This window comes from Mesocricetus auratus, unplaced genomic scaffold (genome assembly GCF_017639785.1).
Source record: "Mesocricetus auratus isolate SY011 unplaced genomic scaffold, BCM_Maur_2.0 Super-Scaffold_100676, whole genome shotgun sequence".
NCBI classification, from domain to species: Eukaryota; Metazoa; Chordata; class Mammalia; order Rodentia; family Cricetidae; genus Mesocricetus; species Mesocricetus auratus.
Window position 1 is genome coordinate 66,849,100 of NW_024429266.1, and position 19,905 is coordinate 66,869,004.

Sequence of the window (19,905 nt, forward strand, 5' to 3'; positions counted from 1 at the left end):
TCAGAGGATCTAAAGCCCTCTTATGACTTTCATCAGCACTGGGTATGCATATATTACTTATACATACCGGTAAGCAAAAATATTCATACACATAATAAATAAATGTAATTTAAAATTTCACAAGACAAAAAGCATTTAATTGTTTCACATTTATATATTTATTTATTTGTATAATAGGAGGCACACATGTCACAGCAGTTTTAATTTTTCCCTGATGGAAAAGTATAGCTAAGGGGTTTCTATGTGCAGAAGGATGTATCAGAATACAAAGCATACTTTAAGATGGGAAGGTTTCAGTTGGAGGTAGACTGATGGAAGTTATTGTAATCTGATTATGACGTGTCACCAACAGAGGCTTGTATCTTCAGCTAGTGGCATTGTTTCAGAAAGTCGTGGAAATTTTATGCAGTGGCATCTCACTGGAGGACTGGGGGCAGGGCTTGCAGTTTGACAGCCTGGCCATACTTCCTGACTACAGATTCCATGTGACCAGCCAGCCAAGCCTTGTTCCTACCACAGTTTCTTCTCTACCAGGCTGGAATGTGTTAGCTCAAATTATTAATCAAAATAAGTCCTTCTTTACTTACATTGGCCCTTTCACCTGTTTCTTAGCAACAATAAAAGTAACTAACAAAAAAGTATACTCAAAGAGTAATGACATATAGCAAAATAAGTTGGTATCAACTGCGTAAGGGGTCTACATGATAAGAAATATTGTGGTATTAGACATAGACATAATGGAAACTAATATACTCAAAACATGAAAATATTTTGCAAGTACAGAGGAGGGAGTAATGTCACAGATGGTCCATGCACAAGACAACTAGGCAGGGCTTTGGAAAAATAACCTATATTAATATTTTGGAGTCTTTCCCAAGATTCACCTTGCTGTGCCTCAACTCCTGTCCCTGAATAAGTAGGCCTGTAAAGATATCTCCAAGTGATAATGGTCATAATACTATGGAGCTCTATTAAAACAAAAATGGCTTGGAATACAGGTGCCATCCACTGCCTGCAGAGAGATGAAAAAACATGGCACTGACACACAGTACTGACAAACATATTACCCTGAACTTCCTGCTACAGATTGAACACATTCACATTCAGTCTATTCTTGGATCTATAAAAAATAACTCATATCATGTAATTCTGTAATACCAAGTGGATCTCTCAAATATCTCAAAGAAAGTCTTAGAATGTTTCCAAGACCCATTAAAAAACAAAATATGTAACCAAGATAAAATTATTAAAATTACCCACACAATCCTTTTCTGAAACTCAAATTTAGCCAGAGATACCACATTTAATCTGTCTATCAACTCCAAGAAAACACAATATGTGACTGTGTGTGTGTGCGGGGGGGGGGTGTAACCTCAACACTGGTGATATGTAAAAAGAAGGATCTCCAGGGTTTGTTGACCAGTTAGTCTAGATGAGTCAGTGAGGTCCATGTTGATTGAGAGACATTATTACAAAAAATTTTTTCAAACACACACACAAACAGATATGCACACCACTTGTACTGGTGAGAAGGAAACATCTTTTTTTTTATTTATAGAGAAAATAAACTTTAAGAATAAAAGACAATGCCACTTACAGAGCCAAGCATGGTGCTGATCTTGACCTCATCCAGGAGAACCTTAAACAGAAAGAAGCCTGTTTCCCAAAGGTCATCAACAGGCTGACTACCCAGGAGGAATAGCAAGCCAGAATCCACCTTCTCAACCCTACAACTTCCCTTCTCTGTGATCCTGTTCTCCCTGCCATATTCAGTGCTTCTAAAAAGAAAATGATTTAGCTCACTGTTTATCATATATGTGTGAGTGCAGTGCCCACAATGGCCAGGCAAGAGTATCAGATCCTTTGGAGCTGGAGTTACAGACAGTTATAAGCCTTTCAACTTAGGCCCTCTGCAAAAGTATTAGTTGATCTTAAACACTAAGTCATCTCTCCAGCACTCCCACCAATGTTTCTTTTTTCTCCCATCTCCCTATCTCATCCCCTTTCTGCTCCCCAGGGAGGGTAAAGCCTTCCATGGGGCATCTTCAAAGTCTGTCACATCATTTCATTTGGAGCAGGGCTTAGGCCCACCCCCATGTGTCTAGGTGAAGAGAGTATTCCTCTATGGGGAATGGGCTCCCAAAATCTAATTGTACACTAGGGATAAAAACTGATCCACTACCAGAAGCTCCATAGACTGCCCAGGCCTCCTAACTGACACCCACATTCAGGGGATCTGTGTTGGTCCTATGGATGACTACCTTATATGCCATCCTAGAGCCTTCATCCAGTAGGTGATAGAAGCAGAAGCAGACACCTAAACACTGAGCCAAACTTCTAGAATCCATGTTTTTTTTAATCTATTTGACTTGTTTTTAAAATAGTTACTGGGATGGAGCTAATGCTAACTGTTCTACTAGAATAATCTTCAAAACAAGTTTCACCGCAATTTTTTAATTTTTAAAGTTTAATCAGTTTTAGAATAGAAAGCTATAATGATAGATCCCGTATTTCCCTCACATTAACATTCTCTTCAATATCATAGCATAATGATCAAAACTGACATGTTCCCCATTGGAAAGAGGTATTTCACTGAACCACAGACCCTTAAATTCCATCAGTTCTAAAAGAATTGTTGCTCTCCTTTTCCAGAATCCTATCCAGGTCCTATATTACATTAACTGCTATTTCTTGCTGTTTTCTCTCACACCATGACTGCTTGCTGCAGTATAGTTCACAAGCTTTAATAAAACAATGCACAATCTAAAACATACTACACAATTGAAACTGCCACACATATAGCTATGCCTAGATAACCTACTCATTTATTGTTTTCTAATTCAAACAGATGGGCTAGTAAATTAACACACACTTTAAAAGAACCTTGCTGGTTTTCCTTTTGTTTTTGTTTTTGTCTTGTTTTTTTGTTGTTGCTTATGTTGAGTCAGGAAGACTCCCTTACATGAGCTATGTGAGTCTCTGCTTGTCTCTGGCAAAACTGAGCCCACCTGAGAAAAATGCTGCTACCAAAAAGCCATGCTTCTCTCTGTTCTTTTGTTTCTAAAATCCCTTTTAAGCTTTTGTCATTCTACATGGAAATTAAATCCCACTTCTGACAACCATATGTAGAGCATAACTTTTTTTGTCAGCCACCTAGGTCCTGTCACAGTTGCAGTCCCCAAATAACACATAAGCCACTGTATTAATTATGAAGCTGTTGGCCTTTTGCTTGGTTTCTTACTGGCTATCTCTAACTTAAGTATTTAACCCATAATTGTTAATCTAAGTGTTTCTCTTACCAGAGAAAGGGGTCCGGACCTCTTACTCCTCTGGAGGCTACATAGTGACTCACCTGGGTCTCTCCTTCACAGAATCCTCCTCAATGTCTAGCCCCACCTATTTTGCTTCCCTATTGACTAACAGTACTTTATTGACATATACACAGGACTTCCCCATCACACAGTAGTCTCAGAAAACCTACAATTTCATCATGATTCTCTCTCTCTCTCTCTCTCTCTCTCACACACACACACACACACACACACACACACACAACAATGTGTATTTGCTGAAAGTGAGAAAGACTGATATGCATTGACACATGTGTCTTGGTTTGGGTTTTTTATTGCTGTAAAGAGACACCATGACCAAAGTGACTCTATTTATAAAGGAAAACATTTAATTGGGGATGGCTTACAGTTTCAGATGTTTAGACTGTTATCATCATGGTGGAACATGGCAGCATGCAGACAGACATGGTGTTGGAGAAGGAGCTGAGAGTTCTATGTCTTGATCCACAGGCAAGAGGAAATGAACTGTGTCATTAGGCATAGTTTGAGCATAAGAGACCTCAAAGTCCACTTGTACAGTGACAAACTTCCTCCAATTGGGTCACACCTACTCCAATAAGGGCATGCCTCCTAATTGTGCTACACCTTATTGGGGCCATTTTCTTTCAAACCACTGCAACATGCATGTATGTAGGTGTATATGTATTGATCTCTAGTATTGTTCTCACTCACTTTCTGCTTTATTTACTGAGGCAGAGTCTGTCACTGAACCAAGAGCTTGCTAATTTGGATAGTCTGGGGATTCAAAGAGTGATCCTTACTCTACTGTGACAAGACCATTATCCACTGAACCATATTCTTAGCACAGCTTGACCTTTTGTTATCTGAAACTTTGAAGGCTAGGGTTTGACTGAGTGGTAGAGTGTTTACTTAACTTTTCTCAGGGCCACAAACTTGTACTCCATTATCCTCTATAAAAAGGAAAAGAATAATAGATCAGATATAATTAAAGGAAAGGTATTATTCAACACATTATGTGGGACACAGCAAACACAATAAAAACACCTCATATGAACTGTTACTTCATTTCCAGCTGCAAAACAAAATACACTATAAACTTGTCATGTTGGATATAAGTTCATTTTAACATATGTTTATTTTATCCCCCATTTGTGTCTCTGTATATGCATGTGTGTGTTTCAGTGTGTGCATGTGGATACCATAGGAAATTGAGGTATTGACCTTTACCTTCTAACATGTTTGTGACAGAATCTCTTGCTGCCAGACACTCTGAATACCAACATAAATAATTCCATATGCTTCCAGGGATTCTTGACGGAGGATTGCCAAGTTTAAGGATGCACATGCCCACATCCGGGGTTCTGAGGATCCAAACTCTTGTCCTCATATTTGCACAGCAAGCATGTTACCTTGAGTCACCTCCTCAGTCCTTTTTCTATATGGTTCCTCAGAATGACTTTAAATGTGGAACCTATAGTTTCGCTGTTCAATTTTGTCCTACATGAGAAGGAGCTTCCACACTCTAACATGTACATTGTAGAAGAGATGAAGACAAATCTTGCTAACTTTTAGAAACAATTATACAAGGTTATTGGGTGACAGAGCCCATGTGGTATTACCCTAACATTTCCTAATGACAGCTTCCACAGAAGGTAACATATGAGGGGTCCAAAGTAAGGGTTTGACTTCGGGTGCCCTCTCTAAAATTTTGAATACACTTTAATTATCTTTGAGTTATGAATAATATCAAAGCCAATTAGAATAAGGTTACTGTTTCAAGGGTGGACCCATAAAATGAGCATTTGGTTCTCACAGCAAACACCAAGAGAGCCTTTATGTCCATGATTTTCTGGTCCCAGACCTATATATAATCAAAAGTCCTGATTCTCCTTGTCTCTATCTAATAGAAATTGAAATTGTAATGTGGATATTATTATCCTTTATCCTTTCACAGAAAAAAATGAACAGTGAATGTCTCTACTGTCCTCCATCTCTCTAATATTTCTGGACAAAAGTGAAAAGTAAAGGTGTCTTCTGGTGACAGCAGTAAGAGAAACAACATCCTGACAGGTCCCTTCTTTGAGCTGTTTCCCCTCATCTTCCTCATCTTCCTCTTTCATGCATCCCCTGCTTTCTTTTTATGCTCAGAGACCCTTTACTGAAAGCCCATTTTACTCCTGCAGTTCAGAACTAAGCCAGGAAACTGCTCCACCATATGGTGCCCTCCATGCTAAACTATTCTGCTGCCTTCCCTGGTATTTCCTTATGAAGTGAATTTCAGTATGTCAATATATTAGTTATTTTCTATTGTCATGATTAAATTTTTTAAAAAACTGACAAAAAACAGACTATAGGAGATGAGTTTATCTTGGATTACAGTGCCAGAGAGGATGTGGATCATCACAGCAGGGAAGGCAGAGCAGCAGAGGTGTGAGGCCCAGCTGATAGCCAGGAAGTAGAGAGAAGAACACAGGAAGTGACTCCAGGGCATCAAGTCTCTAGCTCACCACTAAGGATGCATGTCCTCCAGTAAGTTATAGCCTCTTAATGGTTCTATTACCTTCCAAACAGCACCACCAGCTGGAGACCAAGGGTTGAAACACATGAATCTATAGGGTATATTTCATATTAAACCTTCATACATACATACTAAACAGTTACCAAGTTAGAAGTTCATTATTTTCTTTCAAGATCTTATCAAAGAAAGGAGACAGTGTGAGAGAGTGTGTAGAGACACACTGCTCATCAGCAGAAAACGCAAGGCCTGGGACAGCTCTTATTGTAGTCCTGGATGTGCACACAGTTTGATTTTGCTTTTTGTTGTTTGTTTGTTTGCTGTTTGCTGGTTTTTTTTTTATTTTGGTTTTTGGTCTGTGTGTGTGTACCGTATTTTCCTCATTCATCTTTTAAATTTTTATTTATTTATTTTTCTCTCATACAATGCATCCCAACTGCAGCCTTTCCCCCTCCCTTCCTCCCAATCTCCCTCACATCACCTCTACCTGGAAATTTTGAAATTTTAAGTCACACCCTTCATACCTTCAAGCCACCAGACACATCCTCCCAGCAGGCATCTCCTCCATGTGACAGGCAAGCACATTATGCTAATTAGGTAATCACAACAATTAACTGAAAAGGTTATAATTTCTTCCTGTTTGGTACAGTTGGCCTGTCAAAAACAATTAGGTTAAAATAGATCTCAGGCTCCCTCTGCAAACTTGATAGCAGAAGAAAAAAAAGGAGAAGAAAGAAAAAGATGACAGTGCAGAAGTTTTAAGTTGGCCACATAGAAGATCGAAAATTCGCTGCTATGGAGAGACTTGCTAAAGGAATCCTTTCAGCTTAAGTGATGGTGTTAAGCTTCTGAAAATAAAGATTGAAAAATACAAATATTGAAAACTGAGAGTGCTTGGTAGAACTTCAAGACTGAGTGGTAGGAGGGACAAGGAAGTCTTTCTTCATTCACAGGTCAATGAGAAAAATGATAGAAGTTGCTAACAATTCTCAATTCTGGCAATTTTGTTTGCCATGGTACTTAGCATTATAACAATCTAAAAGCTGGTGTTTGCATTCCAGCCTCATAGCCTAATAACCTGTGGATCTGGAGCAATTCACACTCTTCCTTGGTGCCTACTTTTATTTCTAAGAAAATTAAAAGATGCAGAGGCTGGGAGATGGCTCAGTCAGCCAGCAAAATGCTGCAGAAGCATGAAGACCTGATGTCAGATCCCTAATGCCCATGTAAATGATTTATCAGTGGATGTGGAAGTACAAACTTATAATCCCAAATCTGGGAGGTGGAGACAGAAGGATCCCTGAGGCTTGATGGCCAGCCAGCCTAGCTGAGTCAGTGATCTTCTTGTTCAGTGAGAGATCCTATCTCAAAACAAAAACAAAAACATAAAAGAAAGACCAATTGAACGAGATATCCAATGTGAACCTCCGATCTACACACACACGCGCGCGTGCACACACACACACACACACACACAGTAGGGGTGGTGGTGACTTTAGATTTAAAGTATTACCCAGACTTAACATTCTTGAATTGTACTAAAAATCTCTAAAGAAAAGATGAGCAGCCTTCAGTGACAACAATCTAAGACAGCATCACTGAACCCATTGGAAGATTTCTCCGTTTGATGCTGCTCCTTTCATTTCCTTTTACCTACATTTCTTTCTATAAAAGCTGTGATCTATATAATCATTATCTTCTCATCTCCGTCATCAAAAAACCTTTGTGAAGCAAAGTCTATGGTCTCAAGACTCTTAGAGAAATAATATAGAAAATCATTAACTAAAGATGCAGACCCAAAGTCCAAGGTTACAAAATCTAGTGTATCTGAGTCATAAAAATACATGCAGGCTGTATAATTGAGGCTCTGGAACTTCATATAGGGACTGAGGGTTTACTCAGTTGGTAAAGTACTTGAGTTTAGATTCATAGAACCCAGGTAAAAAGCTCATTGTCGTAACACTCACCTATAATCCCAGAACTGGGGAAGTAAAAGCAGGTGTACCTCTAGGGATTATTGCCCAGCCTGTATAACTCAAGATCTAAGTTCACTGGGATCCCCTTTCTCAAAATATAAGGTAGGAAATCAGTGAGAAAGATGCGTAATGTCAACATCTTGCCTACACACAAACACACACACACACATACACACACACACACACACCATATACACTAGAATCTCATTCAGTATTTCTAAACTCTAAAATAAACTATGAATGTTTGCTATGATCACATGAATTAGAATTTTATATAGCAGAAAATATCATAGTTATACAGGTAGGGTATTACAAACATGGAGTTCCAATGCTGTCTATTCTTATGTGTTATTTTTCATACTGAAACCATCTCTTCTTATTCATTACTCTTCTTGATATCATAAAAAGGCCATCCATTTTCCAGAAAAAATATAGACATTCATTCCCTGCCTTTTGAGCTTATTGGTCTTTAAAAATCTCTCCATCAAGTTATTTATTTCCTTATGTCATAATTGACAAAAAATAGTCTTTCATTTTTTGATTCCCAAATCTATTTGTATGTTTTCTCTAAATGTATTAAGTCAGTTCTAATGCTTGCTACTTAACTAAGCTTTGCTTAATACTATTACACTCTAGGGTACCCTGAGCTTCTGTATGTGTACATGTTAATATATGTGTTAGTACACATATATACAGGCACAGGTGCATATATGTACATGTGCAGTTCAGAGGACAGGCCCAAATGTCTTCTTCAGCCATCCTCCAACTCAAGACAGAGACTAGGCTGCCTTGCTAGTAAGCATCAAGTCTATATGTTCTCCTTTCATTTCTGTTGCTTTGACAAATACCTTTCACAAATCAACTCAGAAGACAAAGAATTATTTTTGGCTTATAGCTCTGGGTTGTAGTCCATCCTTGCATGGAAGCGACAGAGGTGGGAACTGAAACCACAGTCAGGTGCGAAGAGAATAAACACATGGATCCTAGTTCGCTTCTTGCTACTCAGCTAACTTACTCTACTCTTATACAGTCTGAGCTCTGGGTCCATGATGGGTCACATTCAAGGTGGGACCCCTACCTCAGTTAACAATCAAGATTAACTTGGTCCAGATAATTCTTCAATTGAGACCCTCCCTCAGGTGATTATAAGTGGTGACAAGTTGACAATTAAAACCTAACCATTGCAGTTTGTTTCCACCCCCAGCACTGGAATTAAGGAAATGTACCTCAGTCCCAAGTTACTTCATGTAGTTTCTGGGGTTTGATCTCAAGTCCTCATGTTTGCATGGCAAGTATTTTACCAACCAACTAGTCATCTCCACAGCCCCTTCTCTTTTTATTTCTGCATGTACTTTCCTCAGCACAGGATTCTGTTTTCAACTCCAGCTACTGTGCAGTGTGGTTTCACAGTAAATACTGATATTAAAAAGTAAGTGGAGACAGGAAATCCCTTGGCCCAACTGGCTAGATAGATTAGACAATTCAATGAGCCCTGGGTTCAACTGAGAGAACATGCCTCAACAAATAAAGAGGACAGTGACCAAAGGACACACCTATCATCACCTTCAGCATTGACCCTCCACATACATGAGCATACATGTGCATGTGCACCTAGCACATATATGTAGAGCCTAAACATTGATAAATACACATGCCTAGGTGCACACACACCCCACAATACGTGTTCCAAAAATTCCAATAATAAAATCCAAATACAGCTAAAATAAATGCATTGAAATTGAATGCAAGTTTTCTCTGTTCTTATTCAGAGAACTGGAACATTTTCTCCTCTGTTTTTGACAGGACTTCAACGTGATGCTTCATTATGACTCAAACTTTTTCTCAAAATTCTGGACGTGATTCCTGCTGCTTTCTGACAACAATTTATCCCATCCACTGGGGCTACAGCCTTGACTTCTAATCTAGTCACCCACCAAGCTGCAGGAGCAACGTATTTTTTTCATGCTCATTTCACGGCAGATGGTTTATGGAGTATGCTGCCTGACAGATGGTTATTAAAGAAGTTTGCTGCCCAATCACAACCAATGTGCATGTTTTGTTTATGAGGTTGATCATGCACTAGAATGCTCCATTTAGTGAACTGCCTAAATAGTTGACTTTTCCTTCCACCTCTAAAACTTAAGGCTCTTGCTTACAATTTCTGATTTGTAAGGGATGATTCCATTTAAATTCTTGGTGCTGGAAAAACTGTGCATTTGGGCCAGACATCATAGCAAATGCCTGCAACTGCAGCATTTGTGAGGCTCAGTAGAAGAATTGTGAGTTCAAGGCCAGCCTTGACTCCTAAGGCTCCTACTGTTTGATGTTTCCTATGAAGACCATATGAGGACACTGACCAGTAACCAAAGAAGCAACATAACTCAAGTCTATTTCAGGGAGCCAGTGAGTTCATTGTGCTACTTAATGGAGTATGGGTGAGGGGTTACTTACATGAATGTGTATGACAATTATATAACAGGAAAATCCATCCCAGCATGGATAATGATCATGAACCACATCCCAAGGTCTACTGTGTGGAGGCAGCTCAATAGGTCAGAGAGTCTGATTTCCCTGGTAGATGTTACTGCTGGATAGTGGCCTTGTGAATTTCAGGAGCTCCCAGAGGTTAGTAATTCTTTGTTTCCCCCACCTTTAATGAAAGATGGAATGTTTTAATTTAAGGGAAATAGCTGTGCTTCAGCCATAGTGGGAGACTGTTTCTTATTTTAAAGCAAACAAACAATGAAAAACAACAACAAAAAAGGCCTGGTAGGCACTCATTCACCTGAAAAGGCTTCAGTGAGTATCAGATATTATGTAAGGGCTCAATGATACTACAGGGAAGGAGAAGTCACACTGTGTCTTTTCCTGAAGGATGTACTTCCAGACAGAGCAGTTTTAATCTTTACCTTCCCTCTGCTTCCTCTAGCACAGCACACCCCCTTGCATGCTGACATACTTCCTTTCCACTGAAGGAGCCATGGCTACAGGTTCTCAGCCTGTCAAATTTGTAGCATGCTAGCTTTACAAGAACATCAGTTTAGTCACTACTCAGCAATATATTTAGCATTCAGCAAAAGAGAGTATGGTGGCTAAAAAGAAAGGAACCAGAAAATTCTGTTTTGTTTAATTCAACAAAAGAGTGGTCAATTGCAATTTACCTTAAAATATAAGCAAAGAGGTGTCTCAGATGGTGAATTGTTCACTGTGCAAGCACAAGGACATGGATTCAATCCCTAGAACCCATATGAAAAAGTTATGCGTGGCCATGCCCACTAATAATCCCAATATTGGGGAAGTAGGAACAGGCGGGTGTCTGGGGCTCTCTGGAAAGTCAGTTTAGGCATATCAGGGAGTTTAAGGCCAGTGGGAGGGCCTGGTCTCAAAAGTAGACAGCATCCATGGAGCAATACCTATGGTTATCCTTGTGCCTCCACATGCAAATACAAGGAACACACCACATTCTCATCAGCACACACACACACAAACATGCCCACACATGCACATAAATATTACACATACCCCCCAAAAGCTTATTAAAAGACTGGAAATAATCATGTAGATTAAGGTTCTGCAATATAGCAGCGAGAATCTACCTCTGTGCAAAAGGCTCTGACTGTGTCTCAGCAGGTGCTTTCCCACTGCTCTAATTAACTTCAACTCATAGGTTAACACACACTGTCAAAAGGAGAGACAATTCTGAGACAGATGAGTCCCTCTTCCACTCATGAAATTATCACTACATTTGCAACTTTCATGAGTTACCTACCCATTTACCATTGCTAAAGAATGGCTGGAAGAGTTTCTGTTTGAGTGCCTGGTGCTCTCTGTGTAGTCTTTTGGACATTCTGCCCTGGGATGATGAACTCACACCAGCTGAAAGTCTGGCAGTCCTACAGCTGCAAATGTCACAATGAGAGATTTGATCAGCCGAGACCTCACAGTGACTCAGTAGGAGATGAATTGAGAATATTAAATCATAAGTTACTGTGTTTTATAACAAGAAATATTTAAATCAGGTGAATTGCTTATGCAAATGCAGAAACTTTTGCAGACATGAAGTTCAGATATTGGGAACTGGAGTGATGGTTCATGGGTTAAGAGCTCTTACAGAGGGACAGAGCTCAGTTCCAAACACTCACCTGTACTGGGTGCCTGATAACAACCTCCAGCTCCAGCTCCACAAGCACCTGTACTCACATGCCATGCCCAAATACAAATACATAGACATAATTAACAATAGTCTTAGTTATAAGTCCTTTCTGTGTGCAAACAAGGACATATACATGTTGGAGTTGTGATGTATGTGGGACTCTGTGGGACTCCTGTGAACCACTGGACTGTATGTAATAAATCACATGTGCATATGCAATCACAGAAGTGCTTCGGGGAGAAACAGATCCATAACCCCTGTGTTTTAAAGAGTGCTTTTAACACTTGAAGGCAGAAAGCGTCATGTATATAGGACTCATCAGGATTCTTCTATTTTTATGGCTAAAGAAACCTCTTTCCCCCAAAATAATAAATAAAAATGAATCCATCGAGTTCCAGGTAAAGAAGGGCCCATATCCCGGCGTGCCTTCCAGTGACTGGGGAAGGCCGCAGAGTTTTTCATCCCGGAAGGACCCAAACATGCCAGATCTCAGGTCTTCTCTTCCAACACGGAGACCAGAGGACCAGCTGGTCCAGCAGGACCAGGTAAAACAGGCCCTGCACCCGGGCCTTATTTCCAATGCCTGGGGATTGCCTGGGAACTGAACAGAGCTTCCAATCCTGGTAGGAGCAAAGCACCCCAGATTCCAGGTTTTCTCTTCCACCAATGAGACCAGGAAACCAGCAGAACCAGGTAAGCAAGGCCCCCACATACAGGGCATGCCTTCCAGTGACACACTCAACAACAGAAAAACAAATAGGACACCCCCAGATTATAGAGACTCCACACCAGCAAGACTCCAACATTCCAATGCAAATGAAGCAGAAGAGAATGACCTTAAAAACACCTTCATGAAACTGATAGAGACCCTAAAAGAAGACATAGGAAAATCCCTCAAAGAAATAGATGAAAAACAAACCAAAAAATGCAAAAAAAAATGGACGAAAAAACAAACCAAAAAACGCAAGAAATGGAAGGAAAAGCAAACCAAAAAATGCAAGTAATGGAAGAAAGAACTAACCAAAAAAATTCATAAAATGCAACAAATGAACAAAAAGATAAACCAAAAATTGTAAGAAACAATGCAAGCAGTGCGAGAGTTGAAAACTGAAATAGAGACAATAAAAAAAACACAATCTGAAGAAAGGCTGGAAAAAGAAAAGCTGGACAGACGGTCAGGTACTACAGATACAAGCATTATCAACAGAATACAAGAGATGGAAGAGAGAATCTCAGGTGTTGAAGATACACTAGGAGAAATGGATTCATCAACCAAAGAAAATCTTAAGTCCAACAAACCCTTAACACAAAACATCCAGGAAATATAGGACACCATGAAAAGACCAAACCTAAGAATAATAGGTATAGAAGAAGGTGAAGAAAACCACCTCAAAGGGGCAGAAAGCATACTCAACGAAATGATAGAAGAAAACTTTCCCAAATTAAGAAAGACATGCCAATGAAAGTACAAGAAGCTTACAGAACACCAAGTAGAGTGGATCACAAAAAAAGTACCTTCACCACATAATAATCAAGACCCCAAATATACAGAATAAAGAAAGAATATTAAGAACAGCTAAGGAAAAAGGTCAAGTAACATATAAAGGCAGACCTATCAGAATTACACCTGACTTCTCCATGGAAACTCTGAAAGCCAGAAGGTCCTGGATAGATATTCTACCAACACTAAGAGACCATGGATGCCAGCCTAGACTACTATACCAGGCAAAGCTCTCAATCACTATAGACAGAGAAAACAAGATATTCCATGACAAAACTAGATTCAAGCAGTAAGTATCCACTAACCCAGCCCTACAGAAAGTTTTGGAAGGAAAACTCCAACCCAAGGAATTTAAATATAACCAGAAAAACACAGGCCTTAGAGAATCTCATTTTACAAACAGCCAAAAGAACAAAGGGGTGGAATTCCACACATAATTCCACCAACAATGACCATTCCAAATCAAAGAAGAATGAACAATAAATGGTCATTAATATCCCTCAAGATTAATGGCATTAACTTACCCATAAAAAGACACAGGCTAACACAATGGATTCGAAGACAGAACCCCTTCTTCTGCTGCATACAAGAAACACACCTCATACTCAAAGACAGACTTTACCTGAGAGTTAAAGTTGGGAAAAGATTTTCTAATCTAAGGGACACAAGAAACAAGCAGGGGTAGCAATCCTAATATCTAACAAATTAGACTTTAAAATAAAATCAATATAAAGAGATGAAGGAAGTCATTACGTACTCATTACAGGCAAAATTCACCAAGATGAAGTTTCTATCCTGAACATCTATGCCCCAAATACAAAGGCATCTACGTTCATAAAAGAAACATTACTAAAACTTAAATCACACATAAAGCCCTACACAATTATAGTGGGAGATTTCAACATCCCACTCACACCACTAGACAGGAATGCCAGACAGAAACTCAACGAAGAAGCAAAGGGTCTAAGAGGAGTAATGACCCACCTGGGATTCACAGAAATCTATAGAACATTTCATCCACATAAAAAAGAATATACCTTCTTCTCACCAACACATGGAACCTTCTCAAAAATCGACCACATACTTACCAACATATCAAACCTCAGCAGCCACAAAAAATTGGAAAACTCCTTGCATCTTATCAGACCACCATGCGTTAAAATTAGAATTCAACAACAACAAAAATTGCAGAAACCCTATAAACTCATGGAAATTGAATAATGCACAACTGCACCATTCCTGGGTCAAAGAAATAATAGAAAAGAAATGAAGACTTCCTAGAATTCAATAAGAATGAAGATACACCATACCCAAACCTATGGAACACTATGAAAGCAGTGCTATGGGGGACGTTCATAGCATTAAGTGCCCACATGAAGAAACAGGAGAATAGTTACACTAGAGCATTAACAGCACAACTGAAAGCTCTAGAACACAAAGAAGCAAACTCCTCCAGGAGGAGTAGACACCAGGAAATAATCAAATTAAGGGCTGAAATCAATAAAATAGAAACTAGGAAAATAATAAAGGGAATGAAGACTTGGTTCTTTGAGAAAATCAACAAGATAAACAACCCTTTGTCCAAACTTACCAAACAGCAGAGTGTGAACATGCAAATAAACAAAGTCTGAAATAAAAAGGGGGACATAACAATGGACTATGAGGAAATTCAGAGAATCATCAGGTTATACTTTGAAAACCTGTACTCCACAAAATTCAAAAATTTAAAGGAAATGGACGACTTCCTGGATGGTTATTACATGCCAATATTAAATCAAGAACAGATAAGCAATTTAAATAGACCTATAACCACTATGGAAATAGAAGCAGGCATCAAAAGTCCCCCAACCAAAAAACACCCAAGTCCAGATGGCCTCAGTGCAGAATTCTACCAGAAATTCAAAGAACAGCCTATACCAATTCTTCTCAAAGTATTCCATGCAATAGAAACAGAAGGATCTTTGCCAAACTCTTTCGACGAGGCTTCAATAACATTGTTCCCCAAGCCACACAAAGACACAACTAAGAAAGAGAACTTCAGACCAACATCCCTCATGAACATTGATGCAAATATACTCAATAAAATACTGGCAAATCGTATCCAATAACACATCAAAACAATCATTCACCACGATCAAGTTGGTTTCATCCCAGAGATGCAGGGATGGTTCAACATACAAAAGTCCATCAATGTAATACACCATATAAACAAGCTGAAAAACAAAAATCACATAATCATCTCACTAGATTCTGAAAAAGCCTTTGACAAAATCCAACACCCCTTCATGGAAAAGGTCTTGGAGAGATCTGGGATAACAAGAACATAACTAAATATAATAAAAGCTATATACAGCAAACCAACAGTAAACATCAAAATAAAGACAGAATCTCAAGGCAATTCCTCTAAAATCAGGAACAAGACAAGGCTGTACTTGAATTTCTGGCCAGAGCCATAAGACAACAAAAGGAAATCAAAGGGATACAAATTGGAAAGGTAGAGGTAAAACTTTCACTATTTGCAGATGATATGATAGTTTACATAAATGACCCAAAGAACTCTACCAGGGAACACTTACAGCTGATTAACACCTTCAGCAAAATGGCAGGCTACAAGATCAACTCAAGAAAAACAGTAGCCCTACTATATACAGGTGATAAAAGGGTTGAGAAAGAAATAAGAGAAACATCGCCCTTTAGAATTGCCACAAACAACATAAAATACATTGCAGTAATGCTAACCAAACAAATGAAAGACCTGTATCGCAAGAACTTTGAATCTTTAAAGAAAGAAATTAAAGAAGCCCTCAGAAAATAGAAAGATCTCCCATGCTCTTGGATAGGTAGGATCAATGTAGTAAAAATGACAATCCTGACAAAAGCAATCTACAGATTCTATGCAATCCCCATTAGAATACCAGCACAATTATTCACAGACCTTGAAAAAAAACAATAATCAATTTTGTATGGAAAAACAAAAGACCCAGGATAGCCAAAACATCCCTGCTCAACAAGGCAACATCTGGAAGCATCCCCATCCCTGACTTCAAGCTCTATTTTAGAGCTATAGTTCTGAAAACAGCTTGGTATTGGCACAAAAATAGACAGGTAGACCGATGGAATTGAATTAAAAACCATGATATTAACCCACACATGCATGAACATCTGATCTTTGACAAAAAAGCTAAAAATATACAATGGAACAAAGAAAGCATCTTCAACAAATAGTGCTGGCATAACTGGATGCTGGCATATAGAAGAATGCGGCTAGATTCATGTCTATCGCCATGCACAAAACTTAAGTCCAAATGTATCAAAGACCTCAACATATTCCAGCCACACTGAACCTCTTAGAGAAAGTGGGTGGTACTCTTGAACGAATTGTACAGGAAACAGTTTCCTGAACATAACACCAGTAGCAGAGACAGAGAGATCAACAATTAACAAACTGAGAAGCTTCTGTAAGGCAAAGGACACAGTCAGCAAGACAAAAAGGCAGCCTATAGAGTGGGAAAAAATTCACTATTCCCACATCTGACAATGGGCTGATCTCCAAAATTTACAAAGAACTCAGTAAGCAAGTCTCCAAAACACCAAACGATCTTTTAGCATTTCTCCCTTTGTAGGCAGAGTTTTTCCATCCTGGCAGCCACTTACAAGTAACCACTCTGAGGTTTATATTCATTATAAATACTTTTCCAGTAGCTCAGACTTATTACTAACTCTGTCACATATTTTAAGTCTACACATATTCCTTATTTATGCTCTGGCACATAGTGGAAGCTTTATTAACATAGCATGTTTATCTCCTACTACCCTTCCCACACTGCCAGTGACTCCTCTGACTCTACCCTTCTTCCACCCAGCATTCTTAGTTTTGCTGTCCTGGGTAACTGCATGCTATTCAGCTATTGACTAGTCAGCTTGTTTATTAAATCAATCACAGTGACATATATTCATACAGTGTAAAGGAATATTCCATAGCATTTCCCACTTTCTGTAGAAATAAAAAGGAAGGTTTTAACATTAACATAGTAAGATTATATACAATGAAGACAGTTTCAAATAAGAACTATAGTTATAATATCTAGTCTACTTTGCATTTGGCAAAATATGAAAAAGTATTTTATTATCTATTTTATCTTTGTGACTCTAAAATTTTACATCTAATTAACCTTTTCAGCATAGCTAAGGAAAACTAAAATTATAACTATCTGGTCTTCAAGTCCATTAAAGACCCCAGAAAATTGACAACTCACCTAATGACATGGACATCAGGCCACCTCATCAGTCACCCTAGGTTCCACTGCAACACTGGGGCATCCAATTCTGACCTATAGCCTAGAATATCTAACAGACATTCCTGTGAAGCAGGGAATTTTGAAGGATTGTCCTACCTTGTCTTGGCAAGGTTCAACAGTCACCTTTCTTGTGTCCTTCTGATCCATTTTAGACAGTATATTGTCAGCAAATGAGGTAAGGGCAGTTTCTCTGCCCATGTGGCTAGATTTTGGCAAATACTTCCAGAACACTTTAGGATGATAAATCAAGAAAATACTTATCAGGATTGCCACAGTGACTTCCATCCCAGAGGCAGGAGGCAAGGCACCCCAGCAGTCTAATCTCTGGCTCCACCCACAGGACTAGGCCAGCTGCCTGTGATTTGGGTCTACCACTGTGTCTTCCATCCCAGCAGTAGGAACCAATGCATCATAGTCTCCTGCTCCACCCATAGGTCCAGGTAAATTGGGGCCCATTTCTGGGCCACCTGCCTGGGCTCTGCCACTGAGGCTTCTACCCCAGCGTTGGCAGCAGAATCTGAGGTATCATAGTCTCCTGCTCCAAACACAGAACTAGGACAAGACCCACTGCTGGTGCTTGGGGACTACCACAGCTGCTTCCATCCCAGAGGCAGAAGCAAACACACTCCAGCAGCCTAGTCTCCTGCTCCACCCATGTGACTAAGACTATCAGGGCCTGTCTCCAGGCAACACTTTTGTGCCTGGAGTATACCACTGGGGCTCCCATTTATCCCAGTGGGATCCAAAGTACCCCAGCATCCTACTCCATTTCTCCATCCATGAGACCAGGAAGTGGAGAGCTACCAGAACAATGGACTTGCCTACAGCCAACAGAAGGGAACTCTGGTCTCACACCAATCATGAGAGGAAGAGGCACCCTCTGGAACCCACTGCAAGAAAAGATGGGAATTAGACAATATAAAAACAAAAAGAGCAACAGAAAAACCAATATGACACCACCAAAGTCCAGAGACCCTACACCAACAAGACTGGAACACCCCCAACACAAATGAAACAGAAGAGAATGAAATAAAAAACAACTTCATGGAAATTATAGAGGCTCTCAAAGAGGATATGAGAAAATCCCATAAAGAGATGGAAGAAAAAACATCCAAAAATGCAAGAAATGGAGTAAAAGACAAAGCAAAAATTGCAAGAAAAAATTCAAACAGTGCAAGGGCTGAAATCTAAAATAGAAACAATAAAAAATGCAGTCTGAGGGAGTGCTGGAAATAGAAAAGCTAGGAAAAGGGTCAGGTACTACAGATATAAGCATAACCAACAGAGTACAAAGAATGGTAGAGAGCATCTTAGGTGTGGAAGATACACCAGGAGAATTAGATTCATCAACTAAAGAAAACTTTAAGTACAACAAATCCCTAACACAAAATATCCAGGAAATATGGGACACCATGAAAAGACCAAACTTAAGAATAATAGGTATAGAAGAAGGTGAAGAAACCCACCTCAAAGGGCCAGAAAACATATTCAACAAAATCATAGGAGAAAACATTCCCAACCTAAAGAAAGGCATGCCAATGAAACAAACAGAACACCAAATAGAGTGGACCCCCAAAAAAGTAGCCTCAACACATAATAATCAAGACCGCAAACATACAGAATAAAGAAAGAATATTAAGAGCAGCTAGGGAAAAGACCAAGTTACATATAAAGGCAAACCTATCAGAATTACACCTGACATTTCCATGGAAACTCTGAAAGCCAGAAGGTCCTGGATAGATATTCTACCAAAATTAAGAGACTATGGATGCCAGCCCAGACTGCTATACCCAACAAAGCTTTCAATCAATATAGATGGAGAAAACAAGATATTTCATGACAAAAACAGATTTAAACAATATATATCCACTAACCCAGCCCTAAAGCATATTCTGGAAGGAAAACTCCAACCCAAGGAAGTTAACTACAACCAGAAAAACATAGGCAATAGATAATCCCACTTTACCAACAGGCACAAGAAAAAGTGGTGGAAATCAACATACAATTCCACCAACAACAACCATTCCAAAACAAACAATAATGAGCTATCAATGGTCATTAACTTCCCTCAAGATTAATGGACTCAACTTGCCCATAAAAAGACACAGGTTAACAGAATGGATTCGAAGACAGAATCCATCCTTCTGCTGC

At 39.2% G+C, this 19,905-nt stretch overlaps 1 long non-coding RNA gene across 1 annotated transcript in view; it reads left to right on the forward strand.

Annotated features, from left to right (window-relative positions):
• LOC121137204 overlaps positions 1-9,831 on the forward strand; it is a 112,199-nt gene extending 102,368 nt beyond the window's left edge. Inside the window, exon 5 of the long non-coding RNA XR_005874435.1 lies at positions 9,606-9,831. This is a non-coding gene — a long non-coding RNA (uncharacterized LOC121137204). The remainder of the gene's footprint in view (positions 1-9,605) is intronic.
• Positions 9,832-19,905: the final 10,074 nt, after the last annotated feature.